Here is a 12670-nt window from a genome sequence, read left to right as displayed (position 1 = left end):
TCTGATGCATCATCTGTCCACTGAAAGACTGGCATCTGCTAGGAGTCTGCACTCAACATTTAAGTCAGTTTGCATTTTGGGGTTTAACCAGTGGTTAGGAACCCTGTGTGCCACAAGTACATTCTATAGGTGACCCATATGTATCTTCATCATTCACTGTCACTGCAGTAATCTTCAGAGTAAGACAAAGGCCATTTGCTAACTCAAATCGAAATGTATAGATATTATTTAGCAAAATAAAACCCTGTTGCTTTAAGTATTTGCTTTCTGGCCAGCTCATCTGGGTTCAGGTACCAGATACCAGGTATAAACATCTTTCACACCAGCTACCCCACCCTCATCCGTGCTTGCCACCACAATGGCGTCCTGAGCCTTCACTTGGGCCCCTGGAGGCTGACACAATGCCAAGAAAGGACCATCCCCTATAGATGTTTGAATTCGACCTTACTCTTATTTCCAAGGGAAGCATCTTCCTGAGACTGCACTTTCTGAGACTTTGTTTTGGCCATGCCCACCTCCCCAGGTCTAACAACTATGATTACATTTACATAGCAAACTAAAGACTGCGTTGCTCACCACAACATCCTTTTCAACATATCGAATGGTACTGTGGCTTCATCACAGTTTGACATCCCATCAGTACTGCCTACAAGTAATGGGTGGACAGTGATTGCATTGTTTTTCCAGAGCACATGCCTACAAAACTTCCACTACACAGGGGTGTCCATGTAACCTACCCCTTTCAGTGACACTTAAGGCCACGTCCTGCTACCGGCAGTGTAAGATGATTTTATTGGGTGTGTAATGACTGCTAATGAAGAACTAACTAGTGGGAGTTGTACCAAACCATCCCACTTGCATGATATCATCTTTGCAAAGGGAGGCATCCTGAAGCTCACTCACAGCAACTCTCAGTCTGTGGCTTTCAGTATCTGTGGGGCAGCTTTCTTTGCTTATATATACACCAAGACACCAAGACAGATAATTTCACTCAGTTCAATTCTTCTAGGACTTGATGCTATGGTTTCTTAAGGCAAGTGAAGCAGACACCCCTAGGATCCTCTGAAGCTGTAGTATTTCTATGGGTTCACTTATGGGTTCCACAACTTCAGACCTATCTCTGGTTAACAAAGCATCATTTACACATTCATAAAAAAAAGGTTAATTCATAAGGATACATAACATACCCCTGAGTTTTTATCCATATAATATATGATACGTATTCTGAAATACTGCCACATAATCAATAGTTGCAATAATATCAGTGATTTGTGCCTAAATCCTCATCTTTTACAAACTTTCCCCAGCAACCTCAAAATTGCTGAACTCTTTTCTGGCCAGGTCCATCCCAAACCCACATAAATTAAATGTAATTGGCTGGGTATTCTTAAAAATACTTACCTTCTGATGGCGGTGCAGGGGAGAGTGGTCTGGGGGCTCCCCTTGCCTTTTGGGATCTATTTTGCTGTTAATGGTTCCTTCCACCCTAGATATACATCCCAAAAGAGAGCTCTGGGGATTCCTGTCCCTTTGAGTAAGAAATTAGCTGAAGTGATGGTGGCACAGATGAAAGAAGGATTCGACATGTGCACCAGCCCACAGTCCTCAATGATGAGGAGGGAAGGTATTTGGTCAGTTTCGTTTCACTTGTGGGCAGAATAAATAATTCCAGACTCTTGGCCCCAAACTGACAAATTTTCAACCTCTTGTAAATCTTTGTGAATCTTCTCAGTGAATTCCTCTCATGTATGCTCAGGAGCCAGGTGTTTTCTGGGATGCAGTTAGTGAGTGTGAGCTGCCAGACTACCAGGTCCTGAAGAGGACCTTTGTTATGGGACACCTGTAACCACCTTTGTCCTACCTGGGGAAGAAATAAGCCCTGTCCAGCAGTGTCCCTCCAGTTCAACATCTCTTCTCACCCCTGAACACAGCTGGGACTTTGTTCCATCCTCCCTCTCACTTGGGTTTTCCAATACCCTCTGCATCATCACTGCTACCCCCAAGAATTGAGGTTGGATTCTTCATCAGGGGCTGTAGCAATAAGACAAAGGGTAACAGGTTTAAACTTAAACAAAGGAAGGTCAGGTTAAGTATAAGGAAAAGGTTCTCCACTGTGAGGGTGTTGAGGCACTGGAACTGATTGCTCAAAGAAGTTGTAAATGCTCCATCCCTGGCAGTGTTCAAGGCCAGGTTGGACAGAGCTTTGGGTGACATGGGTTACTGCGAGGCATCCCTGCCCATGGCAGAGGGATTGGAACTAGATGATCTTAAGGTCCTTTTCAACCCTAACCATTCTGTGATTCTATGATTCTCCTTCCCCAAAAGCCCATATCTGCCTCCCTGCTGATCCTTACAGTTTAACTAGGCAAGATGCTATCTCCACTCCACCTTTCTTGGTCCAAAAACCTCCTCCTTCCTGCTGTTGCAACCTCCTTCTCCAGATGACCATCATCCTCCTGCCTAAACAAAACAACCCTAGGCATTACATGACTAACTGCTGTCTATATCAAATATGGCCTTATTCATTCCCCCTTCCCTTCTTCTCCTGCACCTCTGGAGTCCAATCACAAGTGCCTGTTGTTCGAGGAAGTCCAGCAACTTTAGACTCAGATCTTAATCTCAACTGCTGCCTCCCTCCTGTGCTATATGATTTTGTATGGAATTTATCTCCCCTAAATCATTTCGTCATCTAACAAGACTCTTAGCTCAGCAACCCAGACTCGCCTTAAAATCAATAGATAGTCATCTAGGACTGGTAGGATGAACAGGTGCCTGGAGGTACCCGTTTCCCCCCATGCTTGGCAGGAGGAGCTTGGTGTGGGCAGCTCACTTGGTGACTGCTGGTGTTAAGGGAAAAGAAACCCATCTGGGTAACGCAGCTCATATACACTTGCAATCATGTCCCCTGGTGTCCGGACTTCACTTCTGCTGGACCTTCCTCCAAAATTAACTTTTCTGTCTCATCACTACCTTGTCATTTCTTTCTTCTCGTATCCTATTTTTTATGTCTTGCTCATCCCCAGTTGTAATTACATTACTCATGGTAGGTCAGGCAAATGTGATGTCACCGGGTTGGAAAACCGCTGGTCAAATTTGCCCCTTGCTAAGCCAGTATGATCTGATTTTTGGCCTCAACCCTATGAGCACGCACATACTTGTTTAATTGCATGCGTGAGTTGTGGTGCTGCCTGCACTGGGACTATGCCCATGTGTGAAGGAAAGCACGTGCCCACAAGCACAGAGGCTCACAGCCACAGAAAGGGAAGGGGCTGGTTAGAGTTCTTTTGACTGGGTCCGGGGCTGAAGGTCTTCTACATCCCACATGTGGGCTCTGTGAAACAAAAAATTAGGTAGGGTCCCATGGCCCCAAAGCCACAATACAGGGCTGGCTCAGGGGACCATCCCTTAAAATGAGAAAGGAACGGAGAGCACAGCTGTAAGCCACAGCAACCAGATGTCTCCCAGTCTCATCCTGGTGTAAAAGAAGTGGCTTACACAAGGTATGGGATCAAGTTAAAAATAAATCCTAGTGCTTGTACCTGCATATTAACATTCATCCATCACCACAATTATTAGCTAGGACTGAGCTGTAACATTTCACGGCATTTAGGACAGACAACACTTTCTTCTGACTTAATGGTATCTCCTGTGAAATAATTTACTCAACTACAAACTATTATTATTACTTGTTATGATAAACCGTACATGTACTGGGTTTAAGTATCAGGCAGGGAACAAAGGTTTACATACACTCTGTAAGGACAATCGAAATACTGAGACAGGGTTAGACATTGCTTAATATAGGTATCTGTTTTAGGTGCTGCTGCCTCACTGAGGTCTGATACAGCTGAGCGAGACTGAAATGAGAGCCAAAGCATCTAATACAATCATTTACTTCCCAGTGAACACTTTTTGTCATTTCCATAGAAAAGCTCTTCCCATTTCTAAAGCTATAAAGAGTTTCAAATGGTTTTGCTTTTGCAGGAGTTTAGTCCTGATCCAGTTTGTTGAAGTCAAAGAAAGACCTCCCTCAGATGAAGTAAGCATTGGACAAAGCCCTAGGAGAAGGTATTTTTTGGAACATTTTTGTGGATACAAGCATTAAAAAAAAAGCTACAGGAATAGCACGCCAGAGACAGTATTACCCCATTACAATGCTCCTAGAAAAGGACCTGTCATTTTTATTTTGGGATGAAGAGTCAGAAGATCTTCAGAAGGTAACAGTGGCTTTTCCATCAAAAACCTCTTCAGATTCAGATCATTAGCAATATGCCCAAATTTTCTCATTTTTTCTCATTTTTCTTCTATATATTGTTTGTTTTTAACTGAAAGAAAGCTATGAATGCATGCCAGCCCTTTATACTCCCCCAAAATGTGATACATTCATCATTCCCAATTCTTCCAACAGCCTGAATACATCAACAAAAAGGCCCAGTCTAATGAAAAAAAAAACCAACTTTATTTGGAAAAAAATAGGAAGCAAACCAAGTTTCCATATGTTTACCATAAAAACAACCTAGATTCCACCTTGGGGTGTATAAAAATACAGAGTACAGAATGTATAATTTGGCATTAGTTAAAAAATGCCTTTGTAAACATACCCTATTAAAATTTAACTGCGTCTTTTATCATTTACTCAAGTAACATATGAAAGGGCTAGAACACTTATCACAGAAGTAGACATTTTATCAGGGCTTAGTAATAGCAGTGATGTATTGTGCAATTTGCAGTGCATGCCTGGTTTACAATACATTACTGGTGACTATTATTCATACACATCTGCAAAGTATCCTTTAAAGTGTATCCAGAAACATTAACACCTACTAAAAAAATAAAAAAATAATTTAAAAAAAGAAGTTATAGGAGCAGCAGACTTTCCAAACCTGTTGATAAGACTTCAGTTAACATACATGGTTTGTGTCCAGACTGCTGGCCAAGCGACAGACATGCAGGCAGTACTACAGTGGGAGAACAAGTTTCATTCGTATTTGTTTTTAGTGGTTGGCTACTGAGATGAAATGAGGTCAAATATCCCCAAATAGCTCTAGATTGAGATTCAGTGACACTTTTTGGACATAGGTTTTTATGGTATCAAAATAAATGTTGTAAGAGTTCATACGACTCATTGAGCTGTCAAGTCTGGGTCCTGCCCATTTAGTTTGGATTTTAATGAGCCAGAGACGCTTGAAAGATTTCAGATCTTCTTAAGAAGTAGCTTACATGACTCACTGAAGTTTGCATTACCCCAGCGATTGTCTGGCTAAGCATACATACCACCCACGGGCCAGTGGCAAAACCTCAGCATCCCTCAGTGCTGATGGCAACCCAAGATCAAGCAATGAGCTCACTTAGGCCCTGCATTTCTGCAAGAATTTCTTTAACAGGCTTATTCTAACCTTTTCAAAGTAGTCACTGTTTCTACTACAAACAGAGCAACAAAAGTGAGAGAGTTTAAATGAAAGAGTTATATTAAACCATCACAGCTACTAAAGTACATCTGAGTAATTCCCTAGTTACTTTACCGAAGTGGCAAGAACCATTTGAGTACCATACATCACTGCTGCATCTCAGACTTGATGAGCATATGGATAATAAGGTTTGTGTTTGAGCAACACATTACGATGGCAGGAGGTGTACACAACCACGCAGTGTGGGCAAGAAGTGCTACACCATAGTGTTAACACGCAGCATCATGTATTTGCATAGGAACGAGACACCAAAGGGTAGAGACACTGAGTGATTTCCTCCTTCAGCTTTTCTGAGGTTACTCTCTTGTGTTAAAGAAAGGGGTCTGCTATTTATTTTTAAGATTGAAGGTCTTCTGTGTCTTAACTGTATTGCCTGGAAATTCCACATATGAAGGTCTGCAATTCACTGCAAAAACAATAAATGCCTTTTTGTACTTTCAAGTGGGAAAGCTTTCATTATTACAAAAGAGGAGAAAGCAGGAGGAAAGTTAAGAAGATCTGCAGGTGGACAGCACAATGCCTCCTTTGAGTTGAGGGGCAAAGACAGTTGCTCAACAAACACTCTGCTGTTTATTTTTTTATTTCTTTTCTGAATGTGTGTGAGATTGGGAATTCAAAGGATTATATTCAGCACAGCTTAGTCTTAGCAAAACACATATTCCAAGACCTGCATGTGTTGCCAAATGTTACAGTCCATTTCACGAGACTTGAATACATCACTTCTGTTGTTGTTTCTGCTGCAGGAAAATATCCTGAATGCAGGACAGTGTTTGATTTTGTAGCAAAGCAGATACTGGCAGTATATAGATTAACTAATTATCTCTGTTTACATAAGGAAAAGTTTGTTTAGATGTAGGATGGAAATGACTGGAAAATACAAGTCAGATATTTCATCTTTTCTTTCCCATATGCCAGGCACACGTGCTAACAATATCCCTCAACCATTCATCACACATTCTGTTTGCTGTGCCTTAACCCCATGGAAGAAGGTCACTCGGTGCACCAAGCTGAGAGTATACATTACATAAATTTGTGCACAACACATCGTTGTGCTCCAACATAGGGGTTGGGTTTTTTTTCTCTTGAAGAGAAGTTTGGAGACTGGAAAATGTGGGCATCATGTTCATGACAGATTATTTTTGGAAGTAATTTATGTACAAATGAATATCCAGCAGGAGATGTTGTGACAAACATTCAAGTGACAAAAAGCCAGTCACATTTCTCAGCTATCTGATTACAGGAGAATTTCTCCAGTCAGCTCAATGTCACCGAATTGATAGCAATTCCGCCTTGCAAGGCCACTTTGGGGAAAGCTGTGCACGCATGTCCAGAAACAGTGTTTGCACTTTGACATCTGCTCTGCTTTATCAGGGCATTTTACAGCCACTGCTGTTAACTGAATTACATTGCTGCCATGAAGTACTTCTAAACCCCAGGCCCGCTGTCTTGCAGAAAAACAATAGGGCCAGGCAGACGGAAGAAAGGGCATGGGGCTAGCATGGCAGCCTGTGGCCAGTGTGAGGGCCACCGCCTACAAAAGGGGATCCAAAATTGTCCTACTTAGTCTAAAAAGCACCTAATGTAAAGCATCAACCTACTTGCAGATGTAAGAAACAAACCCAAGTGAGAACCTTAAGCAGTCCTCAGGTTGTTTCCTCATTTTCCAGGATTATATAGCCAAATGCAGGTGACACAGGGACCACCGGTAAGGGCATTCTGTTTGGGCACCTTTTTCACTCATTAGCAGTGACAAGTGACTTGGGAAGGCTTGTCCTGCCTGAGGAGACCTGGCCCCCAGCACTGTCTGTGGGGCTCTCTCCTCATGTTCACTGTTGGTTGCCTGTGCCTTGGCTAGTTGTGGCCTGAGCCGTCTCCTCCTGATGCACTGGCCAGGGACTCTCCCAGGACACAGCAGAAATAAGGCAACCCTGTTTTGCAAGGGTGCAGGGAAGAAAGTTAAGCTGGCAAGCAGAAGTCTTGCCCTTGGCACTAGGAAACAAGCACCGGTCCATATTTTTTGTTACTGTAGATGTAACCTGCAGCATCAAATCTTGCTGTGGATCTCGTTTGGGTACTGCCTTCGGGCAGTATTAGCATTTCCTCTTACACTGCTGTGCTTGGGTTGTTTTTTTTTTCAGTTTTGAGTTTGTTTGGGTTTTTTTTTTCCTTTCTCCTTTTATTTTCTGAAAGACACTGGGAAGCATTTTGACTGACTTTAACATGAGATACTGTAAGTTCAAGGAACAAATAACACATTGACAAAGCACTGATGACTGCAATGAAGACAGAAGATGCTCATGCCTGCCTCTGCTCCCATTGCTACAGAGAGGAGCCGCTGGCTTTGCTGGGAGCAGATAGGTCACCAGATGAGGATGACTATATATCCAGCCAGCAGCAGAAAGATGTGCTTCAGCTGTGTGGTTGCACAGGTTCAGGGGAAAAGGGTGTTTTCCAGCATGGACATCAGCCTGCCTGTGGGTCCTGGTGAGTCTCCTACCCTCCAGCAAGCCATTTGTTCTCCCTGTGCTCCCTATAGCATTTCAACCCTGCTCCAGGGGGTGAGCTGCAGGGTCCCAGCCTCTGTCTCTCTGTCTGGGTTTGCATTTTTAAGCTCAGGAGTAATGAAGGTTATAAATAGGTAACAGGAGAGGAGGCAATCACACGTACCAGAAATCTCAGAGGCTAAGTAGTGACATCAGCCAGGAGAATGTTCATTTCACCTCAAATCTATTCAGTTGCTGCCAGAAGCCTCTGGGGTAGGTCCCCACTCACCACCATGGTAGGGCCTGAGAAGATGCAGCAGTTGCTCATATCTCCAGAAAGCCCATTGTCTGGTCTGTGTTTAAATGGCTGAAATGAATAATTGTTAAATTATGGTGAACAAGAAAAACACCCACAACGAGCAGCCAGAGCATTAAGTGTATCATCAAATGATTCTGTGTGTGACCACAATTATTCTTTCATCTTTTCTGGAAACAAATTGTCCAGCAAAGCCACACAGCTACAGACTGGTTTGTTCTGAGGTTAGCACTGAACTAACACAAAATAATTCATGGAGGATATTCGTTTCCTCTGCCTACTGCAACTTCCTGGTGCAGCACCGAGCTTCAGGGAGACTGGAAAGTTACAGCATTAGCTGGCACGACTTACCTGGAGTAGATCAGCACGCAGCTTGCCCTCCTGGTGGGCAGTGGGGCTCAGCGTGGCAGCTGACATTTATCAACCCCCTTCCCCTCCCAGACTGCATATGAGAGCGGTCAGCATCAGCGTCCTCCTGGTCTCTGGCACCAGACAGCCCTAAAACGCTGCATTGCTGCATCTCCATGGCGGCAGTCCAACCACCTAATGCAGTTTCCTGAATGTTGCTTTCAAATCACAAACCATGGAAATATTTTATCTCCAGTTGCAGAATGATATCTCTGTGAATGGCATATCCTTCCTAATTAATAATTGCGATATTGCCAAGGACTTTATGAAAGGTTGGGTCCTTCTTAATCATCTAGTCGGGCTGACATTTGCTCAAGTTTCCCTAAGTTGTATTTTAGCAAACAGCACTACTTCTCTTGTGTTTCTCAACATTTTCTGGAATAATTTAGGGTAAAGTAGTTCCACTTACAATTCTAACTTCTTTATTTCCATTCTAGGCCTATCCAAAGAAAACCTGTCAATAAATTGCAGAGGCATTATGCAAAAAATTCAGTGAACAGAGTGAATATTGAAGGGGGGGGGAGAAAACAAATTTACTGCAAAAACTATTAATTAATGATTTCATATAGTTCGAATCTATTTGAAAGTAAGATGAAGGAAAAGCTGGAAGTATAATGTTTTAAAACAGAGTCTAAGATGACATTGCTTCATGTTTAATAAACTGTTTGAACTTTGCCATGCGTTTTGATAGTCTAGAATTTTCCCTGACCTGGGAAGTTGGAAACCAAAATGTGATTGTTTCTTTAGTTAGGGTAATATTTTTGATAAAGCCTATAAAAAAGCAAACTAAATTAAATTAATTAACTTGGGGGGGGAAAAGAAAACAAACAAACAAACAAACAAACCTCTACACAAAAAATACATCACTGCTAGGAAATCTTCTCAGGCCACCCAAGGCTCTGTTCCCTGCCCTGCACTAGCAGCAGTTGCTGGGGATCATCATTGACTTAGGGAGCCACGACTGCAGGTCTTGCAGCTCAGTTTTGTAGGGGTTTATTTTCTGAAGGTGAGTCATATTTGTATTTTCCCAAAAAAAGCAAATGGAAACAGGTATGAAACCCTCACAATTCTCCCCAAAATGGAAGTCTCACTCCCTTCCAACCTTATTCACAGAGCAGTACATCGCTATGTTGGAAACTCAACTATGACAGGAATCATCAACCTCTCCTGGTGTTGAAGGAACACAGTGTTTAAGTGACATCCCGAAACAAGCAGGAGCAGATATCAAGATCCACATACCCTAGGTCTGGGATCAATTGAGAAAAGTGCTCAGTGATGTAACAGCTTTTTACATCATGCTGTTTGGTGCACCATGTCTGTAACGCTCCACTAGTGCTGTCAAAGCCAGGCAGGCCCATGTTGCATGTAAATTAGGGCAGTATTACTGATACCAGTGGAGCCACACTGGTTTACACCAGTGGAGGACACAGTCTGAGGCACGTGAATTCATTGCAAAAAAAATGCAGAGGGAGTGGGGAGGCTGAAGGTGTTCACAAGTTTGGTTTTGTTTTTAAAGGACACATAAGGCTGGTCAAGGCGCACTAAACTGTAGGCTAACTGCCTTCCGAAGCCCTGCCATCATCATCGCCACCACAGGAAACAGCTACAAACAAATCCCACAAAACGACAATGTAGGTGAATGCTGGTAAGATGGAGGTAAGTGCTGTGGAAATAGCTCAGCTATCTGTGGCTTCTCTTATGTGAAAGCTGAGTAAGCGTTCTGGCCACAGAAGAGATCATCTCACCCCCTCTGTTTTCCGAACAGCATTTCCACGCTAACAGCTTGGAGACTGCTTTGGGATATAGCACAATATACGCTGCCTGTGGGCAGAGGTGAATATAGAATAGTTAGGGTTGGAAAGGACCTTAAGATCATCTAGTTCCAACCTGCCTGCCATGGGCAGGGACACCTCACACTAAACCATCTCACCCAATATCTTACGGTAGCTAATTGCATGACTACTAATTGATAGGAGGTGTACTCTAAAAAGACAATGAAGGTCCTTAAATTCCTTCTGAATCCTCAGCCTCCTGCTCTGTTCTCAAACACCAGAAATGAGCAACATTACCCACCTTCAAAAACATTACCCACTTCCTCCCTCACCTAGAACTGAGCACAGTGTTCACAGTTATCTTGAAGGATGGTGGAGAAGGTAATTCAAGAGAAAATGTTCTGCCAAAAAGTGAAACTAGAATTTCTGAACCAAGAAGTTGCTATTTCTCTCAGGACAGGCTGAAATTTCACCAGGGCATGCTGTGTGAAAACATGGCAAGGAGACAACCTTCAGTTTCACCTTTTGTAAATCTCTAGTTGTAGCTTGTTGGCAACAGAGCACCTCCTAAGGCTTGGCATATGGTATCATCTGAAGCACAAAATAAAAATATTGCACCCATCTGTACTGTTACACACTTTTGCTGGCCAATTTCTGCACTCGTGAAAGCAGATTATTTTAATATTACATTAAAAATAATCCTTAAAGCAATGTCACAAAAGTGTTTTCAGTTTTGTGTATCTGAAATACTTCAGCAGAAGAAACAGAGAGAATCACATTTACTCTCAGGCTGTTATCCAAGATGCTGTTAGGATAAATGGGCCCTAACACGGAATTAAATGCAATTAATGCCTATGGCAAGGTTCCTTTACATTCCTGTGAAATAAAGGAGAATTCATCACTCATGTAATAAGCCTATTCAAAATCATTAACTGCATTAGTTACTAATATTCTTAGTCCTGTAGCATCTGTCAGCTTTTTTAATGTACAGAATCCAGGCCAATTAGAGAATAAGACTGGAACAACTACAGATAAACTTTCTTTGAAAGTCCCAGTTTCTCTCTGCTGTCGCCTTAATTTCAGAAAGTGCTTAACTGGAGCAGGCACGCAGCCAGATCCTATCTGGGGAAGTTCCCCATCTCACAAGTTATCTTTTTAATTCCAATGGCACTATTTTATAATGGCCCTTCCTGTTCCTTTCTCTTTGCTTCTCAGCCTAGTTGTGCTGAAACATTGCCAGGTTTTGGTTTTTTTTTTCCTAAACCACTGGACAGCCCCCTCGCCTTTGAAAACTCTGGGTTATTTCTGGATGCACAGGTCAACGACAACTTCTGGGGAAGGCTTATCTCACCAGCTATAAACTCTTTTCCTACCTGATTCTCTTAAGAACAAGACATATTTGCTGCTCATAATTCACGTAAATGTTCAATGTTTCATGACAAAGAGAAACATGTTGAATTATTTTTATCCCCTCTCCCGGAATAAATCACCACACAGTTCATTTCCAGGCATCCATCACTTCACACCAGAGGCAGGGCTTTGGTAACGAAGGGAGATCTAAGCAGAGAAGCCTCCAGAGCATTAACCTGCCCTGAGTGGGACAGAAGCAAAGCAGGACTGCATTCCACCTCGAAAAGTCAAACTGTGCCACAGTACCTTTAAAGCCAAAATTTACCAACACATGCTCACACTGCCTGCTTAATTAAAAAGGGCTATAACCAACCTTGTTCTCTGCACTGGAACAGATCTGTCTGGAAGTGTTGGATACCAAGGACAGATAGAAAACATGGCACACATTGAAGAGAGCTGCGGGAATAGTTTGAAGCAAATATTTAAAATACAACAAATTCTGCCTTTGTCTGCTCAAGAATAGCCATGAATTTAACCACAATTTTGCTTCAACTAATCTGATTTTAATCATTTATCATTCCATCAAATGATTCTTGGTCTGTAAATTATACAAATTTATGTAAATAAAGAAAACCCCATCTGTGCTGAAGAGCCCTTAGCAGGAAGTGATATATTGTTGTTCCAGCCCCCTGAAATGAAAGCATAATCTCTTACATGCTTTAAGGAAGTATCCCTATAAAACCAAGAAGTTTTTTCCATTGCTGCAGATTCAGTTATCAACATTTGGCACCATTGTAGGGTTTATCTGGCTCATCTTTTTATGGGCCATTAGCAGGAGTCAGGGAGACACAGTCAAAAATTAACATGTATTAG

General features: G+C 42.4%; 1 long non-coding RNA gene across 1 annotated transcript in view; it reads right to left on the bottom strand.

The window, feature by feature from the left end:
- LOC130609597 (uncharacterized) overlaps positions 1 to 12255 on the bottom strand; it is a 47078-nt gene extending 34823 nt beyond the window's left edge. The window contains exons 1-2 of the long non-coding RNA XR_008974821.1: positions 12171 to 12255; positions 1862 to 2031 (exon numbers count right to left, since the gene is read on the bottom strand). This is a non-coding gene — a long non-coding RNA (uncharacterized LOC130609597). The remainder of the gene's footprint in view (positions 1 to 1861; positions 2032 to 12170) is intronic.
- Between the last annotated feature and the right edge of the window lie 415 nt (positions 12256 to 12670).

Source organism: Pezoporus wallicus, unplaced genomic scaffold (genome assembly GCF_028554395.1).
Source record: "Pezoporus wallicus isolate ANWC-B61680 ecotype Strahan unplaced genomic scaffold, APGP_CSIRO_Pwel_v1 contig_8746, whole genome shotgun sequence".
In the NCBI taxonomy this organism is placed as follows: domain Eukaryota; kingdom Metazoa; phylum Chordata; class Aves; order Psittaciformes; family Psittacidae; genus Pezoporus; species Pezoporus wallicus.
This window is presented reverse-complemented; position numbering and strand designations above follow the sequence as displayed.